This window comes from Malaclemys terrapin, chromosome 1, assembly GCF_027887155.1.
Source record: "Malaclemys terrapin pileata isolate rMalTer1 chromosome 1, rMalTer1.hap1, whole genome shotgun sequence".
In the NCBI taxonomy this organism is placed as follows: Eukaryota; Metazoa; Chordata; order Testudines; family Emydidae; genus Malaclemys; species Malaclemys terrapin.
In genome coordinates, this window is record NC_071505.1 from 265,522,407 (window position 1) to 265,545,556 (window position 23,150).

The window sequence follows — 23,150 nt, forward strand, 5'->3', positions numbered from 1 at the left end:
CAATGTTTGTAATGGCTCAGCCATTCCCAGTCCTTATTCAAACCGGAGTTGATTGTGTCTAGTTTGCATATCAATTCTAGCTCTGCAGTCTCTCTTTGGAGTCTGTTTTTGAAGTTTTTCTGTTGTAATATAGCCACCCGCAGGTCTGTCACTGAATGACCAGACAGGTTAAAGTATTCTCCCACTGGTTTTTGAGTATTTTGATTCCTGATGTCAGATTTGTGTCCATTAATTCTTTTGCGTAGAGACTGTCCGGTTTGGCCAATGTACATGGCAGAGGGGCATTGCTGGCACATGATGGCATATATCACATTGGTAGATGTGCAGGTGAACGAGCCCCTGATGGTATGGCTGGTGTGATTAGGTCCTATGATGATGTCACTTGAATAGATATGTGGACAGAGTTGGCATCGGGGTTTGTTACAAGGATAGGTTCCTGGGTTAGTGGTTTTGTTCAGTGATGTGTGGTTGCTGGTGAGTATTTGCTTTAGGTTGGGGGGTTGTCTGTAAGCGAGGACAGGTCTGTCTCCCAAGATCTGTGAGAGTAAAGGATCATCTTTCAGGATAGGTTGTAGATCTCTGATGATGCGCTGGAGAGGTTTTAGTTGGGGGCTGAAGGTGACAGGAATTAAAGTGTTGCACCACCTGGCAATGTGACACCTAACCTTTAGGCACCTAGGAAATCTCTGGAATCCACAAAGCCTGAATTAGGTGCTTAGGCTCCATATGCAATGCATGGGGAGCAGGTAGTGTAAACCTGGCCTAATACAGCAAAAGTAAAGTATCCTACACTAGTTTAGATAATAACTTTATTACAGAGGAAGAGGTAGCAAGTGGATAGCTTTTTTTTTTTTTTTTTTATTTGACTCTGACCAACTGGAAATAGTAGGTAACTAGTAACAGTGTTTGTAAAAGGAGTTTATACAAATGGGGAAGGGAGAATGAAGCAGTATAAGAATGATGGAAGCGAAAGTGGGGTTTCCAAGAGGTAGGTAGGCTAACGGGAAAGTCTTCTGTGGGGTGAAATTATGGGGAAAAAGTTGGTGTTCCTTTATTTAAAAAAAATTGTCAAGGACTGTTGAAAATCATTCCAGGGGACTGAATGTCTGAGTGCCGATAATGGCGTAAATCTATCTTTGGTACTTATAGCCCCATTGCCATCGTATCGGAACACCTCACAGTCTCTACTATAGTTCTCCTCTCAACATCTCTTGTGAGGTAGGGTGTACTCTTCCCCATTTTTGTAGATGGGGGAACTGAGGCACAGAATTTAAGGGCTTATCTACACAGTGCCACAACCAGATTAGAGGTGTGAATTGTAGAGCTCTCTGACTGCCCGTGTAATACCCTACTGGCATAAACTTAAAGGTACCTACTTCATGTTAACATAGTCTTGTTTGTTCACACTGATGTAGTCCCTATTTCAAAGTATCTTTAAGTTTACGGCAGCAGGGTCTGCATGGAGCATTTAGAGTGCATCACTTCAGGGCACTCTGCAATTCATACCCTTGTAGTCCGGACCAGCCACTAACGACTTGCCTGAGGTCACACATGAAGACTGTAGGAGAGCAGGGGGTTGACCCTGGGTTTCAAAACCCAGGTTAGAGTCTAAACCCCTGGATGGTCCTACTGGACCATCCTTTTGTCCCTGAGAAGAATAGAGTACCTTCATAACCTCTGGCTGAAATTCAGTCCAGGCCAGTGGTAATTGGAAGATATTGCTGTTCAGTGTACTGTGAAATGAGTTTTTGGTCTCTTGTTTAGTTCCTAGTGGGCAGGTGTCAGTGTCAGTTATCAGTAAATGGTGCTTTTGCCGGTTTAGTTGGAAGCCAAGGATTAAGTGGGTGCAGTTAATAGCCTACTGTTTCACTAGGGTATGCCTACACCGCAGCAGGGAGCATGCCTGCTAAGTATAGAGGAGTATGGGAAAATGAGTTAGTTAGCATGAAGATAAGTTTGAGATGGTAAGATGGGAAAATTGAAGCTAGTAAGGCCATAACCCAGGGTTATGTTGTAGCTATATTTTGATTATAACTGGGTTTAGCACAGTTTTTAGTGAGTGTTTTTGAGAATTGTGTGTGGGTTTTTTTTTTTTTTTTTTTTTTTATAAATTATTAAAATGCTGTCTGTATTGATAACATGGGAAGGGTATTGGTGCAGAAGTTACATTAAACTATGTATAATGTAAAAAGCCAATAAAGAGGTGGCAGAAATGTGAACATGGTAATGTATAGGTTTAATGTTAATTAGCATTATAAGAGGAGTAGTTTTGCTAAATTGTGGAAAACTCTAGTTAATACCCAAAAGTATATAATTAAGGGCAAGTTTACACTACAGCTCTGCTGGCCTAGTGCGGAAGTGGATAGCGTGAAACTTGCATCACTTAGGGTGGGGGCTTTTTCACATCCCTGAGCAACGTAAGTTAGATCAACTTAAGCAGCAATAAGAACCAGGAGTTATTGTGGCACCTTAGAGACTAACAAATTTGAGCATAAGCTTTCGTGGGCTAAAACCCACTTCATCGGATGCATGCAGTGGGAAATACAGTAGGAAGATATATATACACAGAGAACATGAAAAAAATGAGTGTCATACACACTATAACAATACTAATCAATTAAGGTGGGCTATTAGCAGCAGGAGGAAAATTTTTTTGTAGTGATAATCATTTCCAACAGTTGACAAGAAGGTGTGAGTAACAGTAGGGGAAAAAATTAGTATGGGGAAATAGTTTTTACTTTGTGTAATGGCCCATCCACTTCCAGTCTTTATTCAAGCCTAATTTAATGGTGTCCAGTTTGCAAATTAATTCCAATTCTGCAGTTTCTTGTTGGAGTCTGTTTGTGAAGTTGTTTTTGGTTGGAGAATTGCGATTTTTAGATCTGTCATTGAGTGACCAGGGAGGTTGAAGTGTTCTCTGACTGGTTTTTGAATGTTGTAATTCTTGATGTCTGATTTGTGTCCATTTATTCTTTTGCGTAGAGACAGTCCGGTTTGGCCAATGCCCGAGTGGCATTGCTGGCACATGATGGCATATATCACATTGGTAGATGTGCAGGTGAACAAGCCTCTGATAGTGTGGCTGATGTGATTAGGTCCTATGATGGTGTCCCTTGAATAGATATGTGGACAGAGTTGGCAATGGGCTTTGTTGCAAGGATAGGTTCCTGGGTTAGTGTTTTTGGTGTGTGGTTGCTGGTGAGTATTTGCTTCAGGTTGGGGGGCTGTCTGTAAGCAAGGACTGGCCTGTCTCCCAATATCTGTGAGAGTAAAGGATCGTCCTTCAGGATAGGTTGATGCGCTGAAGAGGTTTTAGTTGAGGGCTGAAGGTGATGGCTAGCGGTGTTCTGTTACTTTCTTTGTTGGGCCTGTCCTGGAGTAAGTGACTTCTGGGTATTCTTCTGGCTCTGTCAATCTGTTTCTTCACTTCAGCAGGTGGGTATTGTTGTTTTAAGAATGCTTGATAGAGATCTTGTAGGTGTTTGTCTCTGTCTGAGGGATTGGCAGAAATGTGGTTGTATCTTAGAGCTTGGCTATAGACATTGGATCGTGTGGTGTGGTCTGGATTAAAGCTGGAAGCATGTAAACAAGTATAGCAGTCAGTAGGTTTCTGGTATAGGGTGGTGTTTATGTGACCATTGCTTATTAGCACTGTAGTGTCCAGGAAGTGGATCTCTTGTGTGGACTGGTCCAGGCTGAGGTTGATGGTGGGATGGAAATTGTTGAAATCCATGGTGGAATTCCTCAAGGGCTTCTTTTCCATTGGTCCAGATGATGAAGATGTCATCAATGTAGCGCAAGTAGAGTAGGCGCATTAGGGGACGAGAGCTGAGGAAGCATTGTTCTAAGTCAGCCATAAAAATGTTGGCATACTGTGGGGCCATGTGGCTACCCATAGCAGTGCCATTGACTTGAAGGTATACATTGTCCTCACCCACAACTATTTCACATTTGGGGACAAAGTCACAAAGTTTAGCCACCAGGTTTGCCGTGACATTATCGGGGATACTGTTCCTGACTGCTTTTAGTCCATCTTTGTGTGGAATGTTGGTGTAGATGGCTTCTATATTCTATATCTATAGTGGCCAGGATAGTGTTTTCTGGAAGATCACCAATGGATTGTAGTTTCCTCAGGAAGTCAGTGGTGTCTCGAAGATAGCTGGGAGTGCTGGTAGCGTAGGGCCTGAGGAGAGAGTCTACATAACCAGACAATTCTGCTGTCAGGGTGCCAATGCCTGAGATGATGGTGCATCCAGGGTTTCCAGGTTTGTGGATGTTGGGTAGCAGATAGAATTCCCCTGCTCAGGGTTCTAGGGGTGTGTCTGTGCAGATTTGTTCCTGTGCTTTTTCAGGGAGTTTCTTGAGCAAATGGTGTAGTTTCTTTTGGTAACCCCCAGTGGGATTAAGACGGTAATGGCCTGTAGAATGTGGTGTTAGAGAGCTGCCTAGTAGCCTCTCGTTCATATTCTGACCTAGTCATAATGATGACAGCATCTCCTTTGTCAGCCTTTTTGATTATGATGTCAGAGTTGTTCCTGAGGCTGTGGATGGTGGTGTGTTCTGCACGGCTGAGGTTATGGGGCAAGTGATACTGCTGTGGAAAAGCAGCATAGACCTGCCCTCAGTTACAGGATTATAAGGCTATACTTCATTCTGTTGTCAGTGGACTGATCACCCATTGATACACTATTCTATCTTTGAATGTGAGTATAATTGTAGTACCTGGTAATTGTCTGCCTGTCTGCTTACCTAATCATTTTTCTTTAGAATAAAGTTTGGCTCTATCAATCAGAGTATCATCCAGGGTTCTCTACTATATTAAATTAACTGACTGTAATGGTCTCCACTTAGGGTCTGGTTGGAAAGCCCATGGCCACAACCCTGGACTGCCAAGGGGGTTGTGGGGCGGGAAGCCTGAGCCCTCCCACTCTACTGGGCTCTGACCCAGGGCCCTTTTAGCTACCACTAACCTGGCAACCAAGTCTACTTAAGGCTGTCCTCCCTAGGCCTCTTCCAGTTGTCCTCCCTTAGGGTCACCTCAGTCCAAGGCCTTCGCCTGATGGGAAAATCCAAATCTCAATGAAGTAAGAGGGAGTTGCCACTGTCCAGGGCCACAGAATACTTCCCTCTCTGCTTGTCTCTGTGGAGGGTCCTCCCTTTCCTCATGGAGGGCCCCTTTGGGCAGCTGCGTCAGAGCCTTTAGGTTTCGTTCTGCTCTGCTGGAGTTGTGGGCTGCAGATCTGCTCACCTTCAGCATGGCTCGCCAACTGAGATAATTTGCTACCTTTTAATTCCTCCAGCAGATGGAGCATTTGTTGCAGGTGTCGAGGGGCGGGGCTGGCTGAGCCCAAAATGAGCACTTTAGCCCTTGTTGCTCAATGTGGGGTTTGTACACCCCAACACACAGAACTAGAGGCTTGAACCGAAAAACTGATTGTGAAAGCTAAGGCACAATAAACCTATTTAATATTAATTGGGAACATATAAAATTCCAGCAAAGTTCTGAACCACACTAATAGGGGAGAATGGGGAAAGAAGGAAAGAGAGGCAGAAGTAAGAATGAAAAGCTTAAAGAATGTCTGGATGTATTCAAATAATTTTGCTGTGATAACATGGGGTGTGTTGAATGAAATGAAGTAGTATCAAAGACATTTGGGGTATGTTTACACTGCACTAAAAAACCCCCACGGTACCAAGTCTTAGAGCCTGGGTCAATTAGCTCAGGCTGTGGGGCTAAAAATTGCAAGGTAGATGTTCAGACTCTGGATGGAGTTCGAGCTCTGTGACCCTGTGTGTGTGTGTGGGGCAGGGCAGGGAGGAGGGGATGTTGGTGGAAGGAAGGAAGGAAGGGTTACAGAGCTTGGGCTAGCTGAATGTCTACATCAGTGGTTTTCAAAGCCAGTCCGCTGCTTGTTCAGGGAAAGCCCCTGGCGGGCTGGGCTGGTTTGTTTACTTGCCGCGTCCGCAGGTTCGGCCGATCGTGGCTCCCACTGGCTGCGGTTTGCCGCTCCAGGCCAATGGGGGCTGTGGGAAGCGGCACGGGCTGAGAGATGTGCTGGCCGCCCTTCCCGCAGCCCTCCTCGACCTGGAGCGGCGAACCGCGGCCAGTGGGAGCCGCGATCAGCCAAACTTGCGGACGCAGCAGGTAAACAAACCGGCCCCGCCCACCAGAGACTTTTCCCTGAACAAGTGGCTGACCAGCTTTGAGAACCACTGGTCTATACTGCAATTTTTAGCTTGGTAAGCCCAAGTCAACTGAGCCAGGCCAGCTGCAGCTGTGCCACAGGGTTTTTATTGTAGTGTAGATGGCATCTAAATAGCATTTTGGTTCATGGAGGACAGATGAGGCCCTGCAAGACTACAAAAGGGTAAACATAGTGTCTACTTAAGTACCTAGGGAACTAAAGACTAATAAATATAACTGTAGCATTTAATGAATTATTGTAGCTATTTAATAAGCAGCTTAAAAACACCTAAAGGAAAGCAGATGAATAATGTGGATTCCTTAAAAGAAACAGTACTGAAACAACAAAGTTTTAAATCTGGTTGTATTTTTTGTAAGTATAATGGATAACCGGTTTAAACAAAACATCTATTGGGGGGGGGGGGGACCCCTATGCATTGGAAAACTAAAGACATGATTTGTTATTTCCACCATGTTTCCTTTATTCACTATCAGTCAAATATTCCTTTCTTGAGAGAGAATTCTAGAATTCAGTCCTCTAATTATTCCAGTTTGTGTACACAAATTGGAGGGGAAGGGGGTGAGTGTGCATGAGCCAGGTTTAGATAATGTAGGTAGAGTCCAGATGCTAGACTGTACCAGCACATCCTTTAACACAGCATGGAAATAAGAGTGGCTCCATGCTATCTACAGTAGTGTTTCTACCCTTGGTACTATTTAGTGTAGCTGAACTGGTGTTGGTCATGGGGTCTGATCCAACACCTGTTAAAGGAAAGTGTTCTACTGGACTTCAGCTTCAGTGGGCTTTGGATCAGACCCCTAATGTCTGCTTACAAGCAGACAAGACTCATTTATCTAACCACAGGTCACTGCAAAGGAGTCGGGAGCCTTTCCTGTTTCCTATGTTTGAGGGTTAGGGGACTCAGAGGTCTCTTTCCTTTCCTCCTCTTTTCTCCTCCCTCCTCCCCCCCCCCCCCCCAGGCTACCACTACAAGACCTCCTGCATTGAGATAATGACCATCCTAGGCAGCTGTCACAAAACAAAACGAAACCAACAAAACACCTATTTGGTGGAGGGGAGACCCATGTTGTGCACAGAGGAGTGGCTGCCCAATGTGAGGTGAAACCAGGGTGGCCGAGAGGATTCAGGCCAGCAGCCACCTCCAGTCTCCTGCCAAAATTAATGGGGGTGTGGATTAGTAAGGAGGGATGGGTTACCCCAATATTTAGGACTAAATATTTAGGTTACTTTCTCTAAACATTTGAGTCCCCCAAATTGGAGAAGTTTAAATTCCATATTCCCAAATTAAACTACATTAAGTGAATGCATCATACTGGGTATTGTAATCTGACTGACTTGACTGTAACTAATAGCATCTCAAATTTTGCTTTGACAAGTTTAAGTTAATATATACTCTAGATTTGACTTTCAAAACTATAGCTAGTGAAATAATTTTTATGAACTAACTTTCCTGGCTCCAAGTGAGAGTCTTTACAGTAAGATGTAACAGGAGCGATTGGTTGTAGGACTGGGAATTCTGGTAACCTGTGTTCCCTGTAAGCTGTGTGGTTGCACGGCTGCCCAAAAGTCAATCAAGTGCCGCGCACTTGATTAGCAGAACCGCACACGTCTGGTGGCATGTGTTCAGGTGCCCCTCCCCCATTGCTCTGCAGCCACATTGCTCCTGCCCTCTGCCTTGGAGCCCCTGGTCAGCTGCTCCTGGGACCCTCCTGCTTAACGTGCAGAGCGGGGGGAGGATGAGGGTCACTGATGTCAGGGTGTTTGTCTCCCCACTGCCCATGTACCCTATCTCTGTGGAGTAGGGAAGGGTGGACAGGGCTCAGGAGCAGGACAGGGCTGCTGTGGTCTGAACAATGAGCCTTCTGGTGAGTGCCTTAAAGAGACAGCGCATGGTCTCTCATAGACTTCCCCAGCAGCCAGCACGCGTGCACTCCCTCTCCCACACCCACCCACACACACAGTGTCTTTCTGTCTCTCTTACACTCACCTCCCAGCACATACTAGTTGTTGTTGTTACTTCTTGGTACTTCCTGCAATGCACACACATTCCCTGTAACTTTATTCTTTCAAAGTGCTGTTATTAGTTTTTTGACTGGTCTATGCAGTTCATCATTTTATTTCTCTCTGATGCTTAAAATTCTTTGAGTAGTGAGTTCTAAAATGCCTAACCTGTCGTGGCTGGAGTAATTATCCCTATGGTAACTTTTTAAAAATGAATATCTAGATTTTTTTGTTGGGAGGGATGTGTGTGTGAGTGACTGTATGTGCGCGCGCTGGCTGCTGGGGAAGTCTACGAGAGACTGTACGCTGTCTCTTTAAGGCACTCACCAATAGGCTCATTGTTCAGACCACAGCAGCACCGTCCTGCTCCTGAGCTCTGTCCCCTGCCCCCCACTTTGCAGAGATGGGGTACATGGACAGAGGGGAGGGGGAAACCCTGACTAGAGTGCTCCTCCTCCCTTCTACCCCTTCCCCCCCCTCTGCACGTTAAGCAGGAGGGTTCTGGGAGCAGCTGACCAGGGGCTCCAAAGCGGAGGGCAGGAGGAATGCGGCTGCAGAGCAGCCGGGGGAGGAGCACCTGAACACACGGCATCGGAGGTACCGGGCTCTGCTAATCAAGTAGACGGCACTTGGGTGGCCGTGCGACCGCGCAGCTTAGAGAGAACACAGCTTCCAGCCATCATCAATTAAGGGAAATAAGGTTAGCTTTACACGTACCATGAGGATGAAAATACTAGAGAGAATATGTCCAGAATGAAACAGGAAACAAAATAAAGGATGACTGTAAATTTAACTGAGAATATACTGCTTTAAAATAATTCCATAAATAGAGAAGTAACAGAAGTGGAATTTAGAAAGTCACAAAGACCTTGACAATATAGCTGCTAAGGAACAGGCAAAGGATATTGCTGGCTATGGGAATTTGAAATATATACTGAGTAGTAGGTCATGATACACACTCTATGGTCTTAAAACACTTGGCTAACGTTTTAACTACCAGCAGTTATTTGAAGAAGCCCAGGAAATATTTAATTGTGAATTACTTGAATGCAGTATAAGCACATGAAAAGTACAACTGGAGAGAAGATTCATTTTGCCACTTGGATAATTCAAAATTGGGCCAGTGGGATTTTTTAATTAAAAACAAACAAAAATAACCCTGAAATAAACCAAAAAGTTGCTGCATTTGACTGAGAATAAACAAAGATGTTTCAGCCCCAAAGCAATCTTATTTTTTAAAAAAGTGCTTGAAAATAGGGTTTTAGGCTGAAAGTACCCCCTCAACCATAGGTATAGCCTGGCTAGAGTAAACACTATATAGAGAAGCTAAAGAAATATTGTAATGCCTAACCTAATGAGCTAAAAGCGCCTGATAAATGAACAGGCTTACACTAATTAGATCTGAACAAAAGAAGATATAGCATAAAGCAGTGAACTAAATATAATTTTATTTGGCATTTTTAACACAGCAGGGATTCTATAGCCGTAGAATGTAATGAACTATAAATGACTAAAAAAATCCCATGGGAAAGTCATGTAAGTCACTGGAAGTCTGTGAAGTAAAAGATGACTAGTTATACCTTAATGTAGGCTAGTTATTGATATTGGTCTTTTTTTCAGTTGAAGTGAGGACTCCAGGTGTGATCTGCTTTTGTATCAGAGTGCTAAAACTCAAACGTTTTTTCATGTTCATAACTCTGTGGATTGGATATTTATATCTACCGGACATTAAAACATACTTTCCCTTGAGCAAAACTAAAACTGACAAAATATACATGCCAGAGTTGTTTCTAAATTTACAAATAATTTGCTTGTATCAAAGCAGTTGCACTGGATTCAAATGTACTGTAAGAAAACTCCTGCAATGGTGTAGAGGGATGGAAGGAGAAACTGGATGATTTAAAACTGTAGGTAACTTCTCTGACTGTCTTGTGGCTTTTTTGAAATTCAGTAAATTTCAAAATAATTTAGACAATTAAAAAATGACTCCTTTGGAAGGCTATACACAGTATTTTAAAAATGTTAACTTCTAATCTAGAACCAGGTAACTCAGTCACGTATATTTGTCCTGAGTAGTCCACTCTTTTGAAGAAGCACTGTGATTGCTTCTAGTTTTGTTGATGCAATTAAAAGGGATACTGTCAAACCTGTATTCCTGACTTCTTAATTCTACTTTGGCAAAAGTAAATAACTCAAATGTGAGAGTAGAGTTGGTTAATTGTTTGAATTCAGACTATTAATCTTCCCACTTCGGAAATATTTGCCATTTGTTTCTCACTCTCTAAAAAATGGAAGCTAACACAGAGTATGCTGTTAAGTGTCCAGTTTCTATAAAGTATACAAATATAGAGGCCTAATAGTAAACCGGCTGCAGGCAAACCACAAAACAAAGGCAAACTTAAAACATACCTGCCTCAAAATACACATAAGATCCCTTCCTTTGAATGTAACAACATAGAAATGTAAATATCTTGATGGCACAGAAGTATTCCAGTGTATATCCAGGAGGAGGATATTCTGGAACTTTGGGCTTGGTTATTACAGCGAGGGGTAGGCATGTGGGCATCAAGATGCCAATATGGGAGAATCTGCCCACCACAACATAATCTCAAAGGGGGGCAGTTCCACATCATAGGCACTGTGGCGAGATGGAGACTGTTTATTCAATTTATGAATTCTGGTTGCTATTATAAGATTAAGAAAATTGCTGTATCATTGAATACATATGTGCTTATGGTTTCCACCCTTGTTGACAAGAACTGTCTGTCAGCCCTCCCAGACCAGGTACAACAGGGGTCTTTAGAACTCCACTAACTCCCATTCAGGTGGAAACACCTTGGGACAATGGATTAGCTCAAGCCTAAAAGAAGCTGTTTTATCCTACTTCTCTGCAAGGGGCTGGGGAAGTTAGGAGAGTGGAAAATTCTCAAACAGGATAAAGGGACTGGTGACAAAGCAAGGGCTTAAGAAGGACTCAGCGGGAAGCCTTTGGACATAGTTACAAAGTTTTGGGCAGGAGAGGCAAAGAGACAAGCAGGCTCTTTTTTTTGTAGCTGGGGGGCAGGGGCCCAGTTTAGCTATGGGACCAACCAAAGTCAAAGCAAACTGACCTGGAAAGGGGGTGGGGCCTCCATGGTTGAGAAGAGAAGCCATGTGATACAGAAGAAGGATCCTGGATGTCCCCAGAGGTCTCTGATCCCAGCCCAAAGAATGCTCTGGAGGGAAATGCATGTAGGGTTTAATACTTTTGTAGAGAGTTACAGTTCTTGTGGTTTTAAGTAAAGAACAATGGTGTGTTAGAACTCTGTCCTGTGTGTGTGAGAAGCCTACTACATACCTTTGAAGAGCTAATCTCTGAATTCCAAGAATCCATATGGCTGGAACTCAGGGAGAGAGTGTGTTTAAGCTGCGGAGGAGTCTGAGGATCAGCACTGATCCCAGGGCTGGGTAGTTGGACCATGAGGTCCCAGCTCTCAGAGCAGGTGCTAGACAGAGGATGAGTACCCCAAAATTGTGCCTAGAGGCCTCACGCCAGGGCCAGTGCCTGGCTCAGTTCAGATTCTGGAGGATTTAAGCACATGGGGCCAGAGTTGTGGGTCACCTTGTAGCAGTCTAGTGAGTGTCCAATTGGGGGAGCACTATTAGTTCTGTGCCACACTGCTATGAATAGGTGTGGTCAGCAGTTCCAGTTCAGTGGCTGCAGTTGCCATGGTGGTATCCTAAGGCAGCAGTTCCTCCCTTAGGTTGGCTTTGTATTGCTTAAGGTTTTACATACTAATAGTAAGGCCATGAATGCACCTGTTTGGTAAAGTCCTTTTTAAAACCGTTCCATCTACGGTACTGTGAAGAGCAAGAGCTGAAATTCATAAACAGCTCTCTGAATCGTCAGGTAGGCTTAGAAAATATGTCTGCCCGCTTAACACTGTCTTGTTACACCCAACAACCAGTTTAAGTTGTATCTATTTTCCTGCCTATTGGAGAGATGATCTCCTTTTGTGTATTGTCTGTAGAGAAAATGATTTTGGTACATTCAGTTTTGATAGTCACTATGTGGTGGATGGAAACAGAATGAACATCAAGATGTCCATGAGGCAGAGTGTATTATACAGCTTCTTGAATTAATTATTGAAAATTTTTGAACACAGTGGGGTACCTCCTAACTGGATGAAGTGCTGATACCTAGAGAGTTCAAGGAATTCATTTATATTGTGTGAAATTTGTTGCATACTTACTGCTCTTGTTTATGCCCCATGTGATACATTTTCAGAGCTTGATATCTGGTTCTGATAACAGATGTACAGTTCTCATCTCGTAATCTTTAGCCGTATCTTTCATAACATAAAAATGCATGCATAACTCTATTCCTAATGGAAAAGTTTGTTTATCCGAATGATTACAAAATATTTCAGTGCAGTACTTTTGTCCTCCATTATCTTATATGAGGTATGGAGAGTGGTGCTCATGATCCGCAGTAAATAATATCATTAGACATTGTGAGTGTGGGGGTTAGACACACAGTATAAATTCTTCTGTATGACTTTGCCAATGCACCTTAGTCCTGAGTTGCAAAAAGCCTTCTTTTTCTGAAGCTAATATTGTGCTAAGCCAGTGGTCCCCAACCTTTTTAAGTACAAGATGACTTTTTGAATTTAAGTGCAACTCAGGATCTACCCCACCTCTTCCCCGAAGCCTCGCTCACTCCATTCCCCTCCCCTCTTCCCCTCACTCACTCACTCTCACCTGCCTGAGGCAGGGGTTTGGGAGGGGGTGCAAGCTCTGGGCTGGGGCTAAGGGGTTCGGAGTGTGGGAGGGGGCTCCGGGCTGAGCTTGGGTTACAGGAGGGGGCGAGGGGTGCAAGCTCTGGGAGGGAGTTCGGGTTCAGGAGGGGGCTCTGGGCTAGGGCCGTGCTGGGGTGCAGGAGGGGATATGGGGTGCTGGCTCGGGGAGGGGGCTCAGGGCTGGGGCAGAGGACGCAGGCTTTTGCCAGGCGGCACTTACTTGGGAAGCTCTCGGTTGGCGGCGTAGCAGGGCTAAGGCAGGCTCCCTGCCTGGCCCGGCCCCAGGCCGCTCCCGGAAGTGGCCAGCATGCCCCTGCAGGGGGACACTTTGTTCTGTGCGCTGCTCCTGCCTGCAAGCACTGCCCCTACAGCTCCCGTTGCCCCCCGTTCCCAGCCAATGGAAGCTGCATTGCTGGACTCTTAGCAGACAGCCAGAAATCACGATAGACTGTAAGAGGCTCCAGGATTGACCAGTGGATTGCAATCTACCAGTTGGTGACCACTGTGCTAAATTATGCTGGCTTAATGATGTAGACAGATGACCAGTAGAGTCTGGGATAAGACCAGCAAGCTTGCTTTCACTTGTGGATATACATATTTGACACTGTACAAAAAGTCAAGAATCAGTTAAATCCTATTTCAAAATGTATGCCTTTTGTAAAAGCAAATCATACTATGTCTAGATCCGCAGGAACTATAAACTCTTAATAATGCTCTAGCAAAGTTCTTATGAAAAAATTTAACACGAAAAAACCTTGGTAAGGGGAAAGGTGCACATCAACTTTTTTTTTTTTTTTTTTTTTGGTACTACTCCAGACAATGTTGTGAATCATAACAGCTCTATGAGGGGGTAAAAAAGGATGTTTAGGGACATATTGCATCTTTATTTCGAAGTGCAGAGTAATACAAAGGTTGAACGTGTGGCCTTTTTAACCCACATTTCAGGTGCTATAGGCTCCTTCCCAGGAAGGATCCTGAACAGACATCACCTAAAAGGTCCAGTGTATAATGGTCTTTATGCAGTTGCACAAAAGGCATAACTTTACTTTTTTTTGTCATGTTGCCACACAAATATACAAAAAATTCTGCTTTCATCTTCCTCTTAAGTATTTTGGAATGTTTCCATTTAAAAATTGTGACACTCTTAGATGGCTTCTCCATTCAGAATTTCTTCTGGACATCTTGACTGCTCCATCTGTCCAGTGGCCAGTCATGCTCCTCAAAATTTTGTATGGGCCAGCTCTGGCTTGGTCTCTAGTTCCTTGCTTTCAAAGATGGATTTTGGGAGTCTACACCAGCTCCCTACTGCTTCTTGTCCAGTTCATTTGCTGTCATGGTGTTAGGTTAATTTGAGTTAGATCTGGGTTTGGATTCTGCTTTCTACCCCTGGAAGCTTTGGATGGCAGGAAAATACTGCATGGTGCATTTTGATCTCACAACTTCTTCAGTGTAAGCAGGGGCTGTGCACACTCCAAAATTTTGCCTGTCTTGATGCAAAGTTCATGGGAGGCCTGTGAACCATGAATAATTTTTGTACACTGCCTGTGCAGGTGTGAATTCATAATAAGATGTCAGCTGAAGATAATACCTTATTTATGAGTTTGCTTCCATAACCCCCTCAGTCTGTAACCTTCCAATTAGAACTGGTTGTAAGGTAGAAATCACTTCCTGTGAATTTAAAAAATAAAAAGCCAAAGCTGAGCTTTGGCAGACAATTTCCAAACACCTCAATTCCTAAACTTTGCATTATTTTGTACTACTTCAGCAGTTGTGCCCAAGGTATACTAATTAATGTATAAACATATCAAAAAATCATCCAAAGCACAGGACTTGGTGGTGATGGGGGACTTCAGCTACCCAGATATCTGTTGGGAAAATAATACAGCAGGGCACAGATTATCCAACAAGTTCTTGGAATGCATTGGAGACCATTTTTATTTCAGACAGTGGAGAAAGCAACTAAGGGAAAGGCTGTTCTGTATTCTATTTTGACAGATAGGGAGGAACTTATTGAGAGTTGAGTGAAAGTATGTCTCTCATGTTCACAACTAAATAAGTAACATGGGACGTTTTATAAAAAGATTACAGCAGGGTGTGAAAAAAGGTCATGCTATCAACATTCCTGACCAAGGAACATAAAGTCCCCGCACCACTTTCACTGGATTCCTGATTTCTTTTTTGACCCTTCCCCTCAGTTCCCCGAACTGGAGGATCTAATACTGCACTAAGCATCTCTGCTCAATTTTTATGTACTATGGAAATGCACATATAGCATATTTTCAGTGTGTTTTGCAAATATGAAGTTTTGTGACCTTTTGGGAAATGACTAGTATTAGTTTGCTTTGACCTGTTGACCTTGTGGGTTCCCTGCCCGGTTGAGCTAGAACAGGGTCTTAAGGTCCTTTGATAGAGAGGAAAGAACATACCCCCCCCTCCACCTACACCTCTATCCCGATATAATGCTGTCCTCGGGAGCCCAAGAATCTTACTGCGTTGCAGGTGAAACCGCATTATATCAAACTTATTTGATCTGCCGGAGTGCGCAGCCGCGCCCACCCGGAGCACTGTTTTACCGCGTTATATCCAAATTCATGTTCTATGTGATCACGTTATATTGTGGTAGAGGTGTATTTGGCAAGAATGCCTTACTTGGGCTTATTAGTTAGCTGTTAATAAATGATTGGGCAGTTTCATCATCTAAAAGGGTGTGTCCCTTATTTGCCCATGTCTCTAGCAATGTAGCATTTTGTTTCCAAAGATGAATGCAGGAAAACTGCATTAATGAGACTTACTTTTTACATTGTTCTTGCCTTTTTTGCCACTTAGTTTTCTTGCAGTGTGTTTGCACAGCTTCTCCTTACCTCTTCCTGCTGCTTCTGGGAGCCATGCAGAGCGGGGAAAACCGTATTAAAACATCTGGAGGGCCGTAGTATGCCCAGCTCTGCTCTAGCACAAGCCCTGCCAGCCCGTCAGTTGACCTGGGCTTTGAGACTCACTGACCTTGGGTTGGTTTTTTGCAGTGTAGATTTACAATCTCAGGGTATGCTTGTCAAGGCGAAGATGAAGCCTGCCTTTGTCTGTGTAGTAGTGCCTAGCACAATAAGATGCTGACCAGGAGCTGAGTGCTACAGTAGTATAACTACTCATATACTGAAGTGTAGGAGAGGGACTTCTAAGGAGACATAGTCCATACAGATCATAGCTACCACTAGTGATGACCATGTCACAAGGTTATGAGTATCCCATTCTAGCACACAACCCATCTACGTCTGGCATATCCTGGTACTGGATCACTGCTGGTTCACCTGGTGCCATGGGTGGTTGCACCTATCGTCACATCTTGTTTAGCCCTGTCTGTCAATGCTGACTATTGGCACTTGTGTAAGATATGCTCTGCATTCCCTCCTCAACCTCTTAGGGCTAGTCCTTCCATCTATTCTCTAATAGATTAAGGGTCACACTTGCATTGAGTGCCATAGATTCTTCACCTTCCCCCCCCCCCCCCCCCACCACACACCGCCTTGGCAAGTGTAATTGTTTCTGTATAAGTGATTTCCTCCCCCATCATCTTGGTCCCAAACAGTGTAATGGCTGGAGATCTGTAAAGTAGCATGCCTGGCATTTGGGCTATTTCTTTTTTAACACTTTACCACAATCTTGAATAGTTGAGTGGCAGTCTCAAAATGATTAAAAATTTCCTGAAACAGAGTTACAACCTTGGCACTTTGGGGAACAAGTCCTGTTTCCCCGTGCACATTCCATCCGCCTCAGGTAGTGAATAAGTCAGTGTATCTTGACATTGACCTAAAAAGGAAAGTTGCTTTTAATAGCAAAGATAGGTCATCACCAAAGAGAGGACAGATACTAACTGGTCTGGAATAATGACTTGAACAACTTTATGCCCTATAGAGGTAGACTGCTGAAGTGAGGTTCTTGCAATCCCTTCTGGAGGGAGTTGTATCTTCTAAGGAAATAATGTACTTCAACTTTCCTGGCCAATATACATATGCAAGACTTTCGGTTCTTGGAAGTCGTGTGTGTAAACTTTAAGGTATCAGAAACGGTAGGCCTTTTTTTTTTTTTTTTTTTTTTTTAGCTTGTACTTAAATTGATGGTCCTGGGACACTGTAGCAAATTGGTGGTTGGGATTTTAGCAAACTGGAATAGAGTGGCTTGAAGTCTCTGTGATGTGATTTTTTTTTTTTTTATTTTTTTTTTAATATATATGGATGACTACTTATGTTCAGAAGGTATAAATGATAAGCTCAAGCAGGAATATGTCTCTACTGGGGATCTGATGCCCATATGTTATAATATTTTGTTAACTGAACATCTAGGAAGCATTGTTGCTTACATTAATCCAGTCATCTCTTTGGGCTATAACCCAATATCTACTCCACACCAGGCTTGTTGCTCAGTAGTACTGTATGCTAGTGGCAAATGACAAAAACACCTTGAATGAATAATTCTGGTTTAAAATATTACATCCCTGTTTTGTTTAAAAGCCATCTGGCAAACACCCTCAAGTTAGTAAAAAAACTGGCATCAAAAAACTAATCCAAAAAGTTGGTTATTTTTTATCCAAGTAAAACTGAATAAACTATTAATGCATATGACAAAATATTACAGGCCAGATGAGTCTACAGACCATGGCTGAATGCCACAGTGGAAGTTTCAGAATGTGTGATCATCTCTCAGTGATTGTAGCAGCTTGTTACCATTATCAGAAAACGAATGCCTGTCCCACATGCATAACTTTAATCTTAGCTACAGAAGTGCAGCTTCTGCTCCTTCTGTAATAGAGGATGTCTTCAAATACTCAGTCATCCTCCATTGAGTCACAGAGCTCCAGTTCAAGAAAAAGAACATTTTTCTGGGCATGGGGAGCTCTTAAAATCTTGGCAATCATGAAAGTTTGAGAGGGTGGTGGTAATAGTGCCAGTAGGCCTAAAGTTCTTAGTGCTTTTCATGGTTTCTTTATAATTGTTAGTAAACAAAGGATTAGATTTTAATATTGGTGTCCAGAGCAGTAGATGATAAGCTCTCCATTTAGGATGGAAGATTCTCTTGGGGGGGTGGGTGTGTGTGTGTGTGTGTGTATTTTAGGCTCTGTGCTCAGCATGCTTCCAAGCTACACATTCAAAATGGACTTTGCAGCTTGGTAAAGATACATACAGTGAGCAGAGGTGGCTTTAGAAGGGGTTCATGGGTTCAGATGCATCCATAGAAAGCATGAAACCAAGGGTGCAAACACTCTTTGCGGGGAGAAGGGCAGGGAGCCATGTTGACTCCTTCGCTTGAGAAGCCATGCATGGCTCGATAGCCTGGATCCTTTGTCATGGTGATGCCACTCCTGGCCATGTTTACTGTGCAGTGATATCAGTTGCATGCTGCTACGAAGGCCCAAAAGGCAAAAATCTGCCAGAGGAGAGTTGTGGGGGGTGGTGTGGTGTGGATGGATTAGGGTTACCATATGTCCTCTTTTTCCCGGACATGTCCGGCTTTTCGGCACTCAAACCCCCGTCCGGGGGGAATTGCCAAAAAGCCAAACATGTCTGGGAAAATGGCGGCTCTGCTCCTCCCCTGACTCTTTGGCTCTGTTTAAGAGCTGAGCTGCCCGAGCGCTATGGGCTTCAGGCAGCCCCCTTGCCTCCGGACCCCAGCCGCCGGCCGGGCACTTCCCCTCCCGGGCTCCGGCGGCGCAGGGTCCGGAGGCATGGGGGCTGCCCGAAGCCGGTAGCGCTCTGCTCCTCCTCTGACTCTTTGGCTCTGTTTAAGAGCCGAGCGCTACGGGCTTCGGGCAGCCCCCATGCCTCTGGACTCTGCGCCGCCGGAGCCCGGGAGGGGAAGTGCCCGGCCGGGGGCGCAGGGTCCGGAGGCAAGGGGGCTGCCCGAAGCCCAAGCGCTACCAGCTTCACGGTTTGCCAGGCAGCCTCCAGACCCTGCGACCCCGGCTGGGCGCTTCCCCTCCCGGGCTCCAGGTGCGCTGGGGAAGCGCCGGCCGGGGGCGCAGGGTCTGGGGGCTGCCCGGCAAACCGTGAAGCCGGTAGCGCTCGGGCAGCCCTTTCCATGTTGCTGGGAGTGGGAGAGAGGAGGGGGCGGAGTTAGGGCGGGGAAGGGGCGGAGTTGGGGAGGGGCTGGGATGGGGAAATGGGCGGGGCCAGGGCCCGTGGAGGGTCCTCTTTTTTTATTTGTTAGACCCTAGGATGGATGCCTCCATGTGTCCAGGTCTCCAGGAAGCCTCCATGTGTCCCAGTCTCCACACAGCAGAAAAAGTGGTGCAGGGCGCTGGGCTGAAGGCGAGGCCTTTTCCTGCTCTGAGCAGCTGCTTCTGGATGCTGAGCAGAGACACCTCCCCTTGTGTATCCTGGGTGGAGTCTCTTGTCACCGTGAGTAATTGGGACCAGCCCTTGGGTGACCGTGGGCAGCAGGCCCTGTGCTTAGTTGGGCACTAGATGCCCCTCCTCCCCTGACGCTCTGCTTGTATCCTACTCTTTGTATGTATTTTTGTTTGTTTGTTTCAATGTAATGCGATTACATTAGAATTTAATATGGTGCACCCACTGAATCGGGAGGCTACATCCACCGCTGACAGAGTTCATTTCGCACAGAATTCATACAGACAGATTACCCAAATTGTCACAGCTTGTAGAAGAGGGACCTCCATGATATGTATTAACTTTGCGCTAGAACAAATGTCACCCCGAAGATCTATTGTGCACTCTGGTGGTGGTGGGGAGTGGCAATGTCAGAGTGGACATTCCAGCATGTCTATGCATCCGATGTGCTATGGGAGGGGTGTCCATGACGTCTCTGGGTAGGATACAGATTGAGTGGGTGAGTGGTGGTGTTAGGGTGACCAGCTGTCCCGATTATTATTGGGACCATCCCAGTATTAGGGGATTTTAGGGGATTTGTTTTATAAAGGCAACTATGGATCACTCCTCCCACACCCCCCCAAATAAAACAAACGTGTCTGATTTTTCACATTTGTTGTCTGGTCACCCTAGGAATTGTGTATATGTGCACTAAAATCCATGTTCACATCAGTTTAGTTGCTGAATACCTTATGTAGAAAGGGGTAGGGACTAGAACTGAGTGAATTTTTTCTGTCGTAGTTTATTTGCTGAAAAATGCAGTTTTGGGTCAACCAAAACTATTTGTGAATTTGGGTTGCATTTGGGAAAAGGTTTTGGCTCCCCCAAAAATGAAGATTTTTTTCCAAAAAAGAAATGGTTTTGACACTTTAAAACGATTCAATGTTTCATTTTGAAATTGAGCAAATTTATTTTTAAAAAGTGTAAAAATAAATACCCCAAATGAAATGAAATGTTTTGTTCAATCGAAAACAATTTTTTTTTTTTTTTTTGGTTGGTTTGTTGTTAGATTTCAGTTTGGTGGTCAATTATTCGCTCAGATCTATAGATCTGTAGAACCATAGTGGCTAACTGGAATAATAGCCATTGAAGGGCTGTGATTCCTGATGGTTTGAACATGAATTCTATTTTTTTTCCTATTAAACTTTAAATGGAAAGATGTTGTAGTTTTGATATGTTCAGAACTACTTGAAACTATATTGCAGTCTTGTCTTTTTCAGATGGAAAAACAAGATTAAGGGTCAAACATGAATCCATAAAATGCAATAGCAAGGTTGTCAGTTGTTTTCATTTTCTGCCATCTGCCTACAGATATCTAGGGCTAACTTCATAATCTGTACCTGGATCTCTGTAGACTAGAGGTTGTTGGAAATTTTCAGATGAAACTAAGTTTTGTCAGCAAATGCTGTTTTGATAAAGTGAAAGGTTTGTTGGCTCTGTTTACAGATCCAACTAAATGTCTTTGTTTCTATTAGAAACCTTCCAATGTTCCAGGGTCCACAGCTCTGCATTAGAGATGCTGGGAGCCCTGGGGCCAGTTTCCAATGTCTGTGGCTCTATGGCAGACCCACCATGCGGACTGCTGCTGGCAGCAGACCCTGGGCTTCCAGACTCTCCCTAGCCTGCTGGTTCCCCAGACTGCCCAACTCCTGAGCAGGCAGGCCCGGGAGCCAGCTGGCTGGAGAGTCTGGGAGCTCTGGGGTTCCTGGTTGTAGGGCAATTCTCAAGGCAGAGCTGCCCCAGAGCTGTGGACCTTGGGAGGCCAAGCAGCAGCTGAGTGAAATTGAGGTTATCAGTTTCACAGCAGCAGTGACACTGACCAAAATGTCAATTTCACATATTTTTATTTTGGGAACACCAGGTTTTGGTGTTTCCAATGAAATTTTCAGTTCTTGAGAAATAACTCAGTGTCTTTCCCAATTGAAAGAGAGCAATTTTTGGTGAACCAAATCCGCTGAGTTTCAGCTAGCTGTATTGTATACACAATACAGCGGAAAATGAAAAGAACCATGGCCCAGATCCACAAAGGTATACAGACTTTTGATTTCCGGCTTCTAAATATCTTTGTGGATCTGGACCTAACAGTCTTACTTCTGAATGTTGTGGTTTAGAGGTTGACACTTTGTTTTGTTTGTTTCAAGTGAATAAAATTAAGTCATATTATTTCTCAAGTAACTTGCTGGGAAATAAATTGGAAGACACAATAGTGTTAGAAACTGACTAGTGAACTGGGAGGCAAAAATGAGTGCATGGTTTTTGTAGCAAACTTTAGGGGCCTCCATATAAGTAAAGGAAGTTTGTGTGCTAGCTGATTTTAAAAGCAGAGTTTCTACTTCTGAAGAAAAATTAATAAAACTGAGTATAGAATCCAAATAATAAACACACTATATATTTTATAGAATGCGGCATCTTTACTTCATAAATAAATAAAACTATTTTAGGTAGTATTTATTAACTAGTATACTAAAGTATATAGGGAATATTATACAGAGACATTGAGTAGATATGACAGTTGATTTCTGTGGAGTTTTTCTTTTTTAGTGGATTCGATTCTATTCATGAAGATTGTCCCTAAGATTATTTTTGCTTTTCTACATGTACTGCTTTTTGTATGCTATGTATTCAATTATTTAAGGTGACTGTATTGTTTCATTGTGAAACCAGAGACAAATTTTTAAATGTACAGTATCTCTTTTGGCATCTACTGTGCAAATGTGCAAAGATTACATTATATGAACATCATATAACAAGGCATACTCCAAATTAAAGTCTAATGAAATCCTAATTCTGTGTGAACATGGTCATGACAATGGTGGTTATTTTGAATAAAGAGGCTGACTACTTTTCTTTGATCTTTTGTTTTCCACATTATGTAGTGGGTTTTAATTAAACTACATAAACTGTTGTAACATAATATTTATTTTTGTTTGAACCATCACATAGGGGGAAAAAATCATATAATACAGCGTACTCATATATTCCAGGCTGATTGATTTTTTTTTTTTATACTTATGAGAACAATAATGAATTTAAAGCTTTATTTGTCCAATACTTTAGATATAGATTTAATTTTCATATTTTTATTTTATTGATCAATAAAGACATACCCTAAGATTATGTCTACACTATGAAATTAGGTCGAATTTATAGAAGCCGGTTTTATAGATATCGGTTTTATACAGTCGATTGTGTGTGTCCCCACATAAAATGATCTAAGTGCATGAAGCCGGCGGACCGCATCCACAGTACCGAGGCTAGCATAGACTTCCGGAGTGTTGAACTGTGGGTAGCTATCCCACAGTTCCCGCAGTTTCTGCCACCCATTGGAATTTTGGGTTGAGATCCCAGTGCCTGATGATGCAAAACAGTGTCGTGGGGGGTTCTGGGTATATGCAGTCAGGCCCCTCCCCCTCTGTCAGAGCAACGGCAGACAATCGATTCGCACCTTTTTACCTGGGTTACCTGTGCAGACAACATACCACGGCAAGCATGGAGCCCGCTCAGCTCACCGTCACCATATGTCATCTGGGTTCTGGCAGACGTGGTACTGCATTGCTACACAGCAGCAGCTAATTGCCTTTTGGCAGTAGATGGTGTACTAAGATTGATATCCATCATCGTTGTATTCCAGTTCAGTCAGAGGCACCTGGGCAGACATGCTTTGTCTCCTGGAGACTCAGTCCTTCCGGCAGTCCTATTGAACCATCTTGACGATGATGGCTAGCAATTATAGTACAGTATCTTCTGCCAAGCACCCAGAAGATGCCGAGGGCGATCAGTCATGCTGC

The 23,150-nt window shown here is 43.8% G+C and overlaps 1 protein-coding gene across 1 annotated transcript in view; it reads left to right on the plus strand.

The window, feature by feature from the left end:
• The window catches only part of PCCA (propionyl-CoA carboxylase subunit alpha), a 393,662-nt gene that overhangs the window by 12,871 nt on the left and 357,641 nt on the right, over positions 1–23,150 (plus strand). The window lies entirely within an intron of this gene.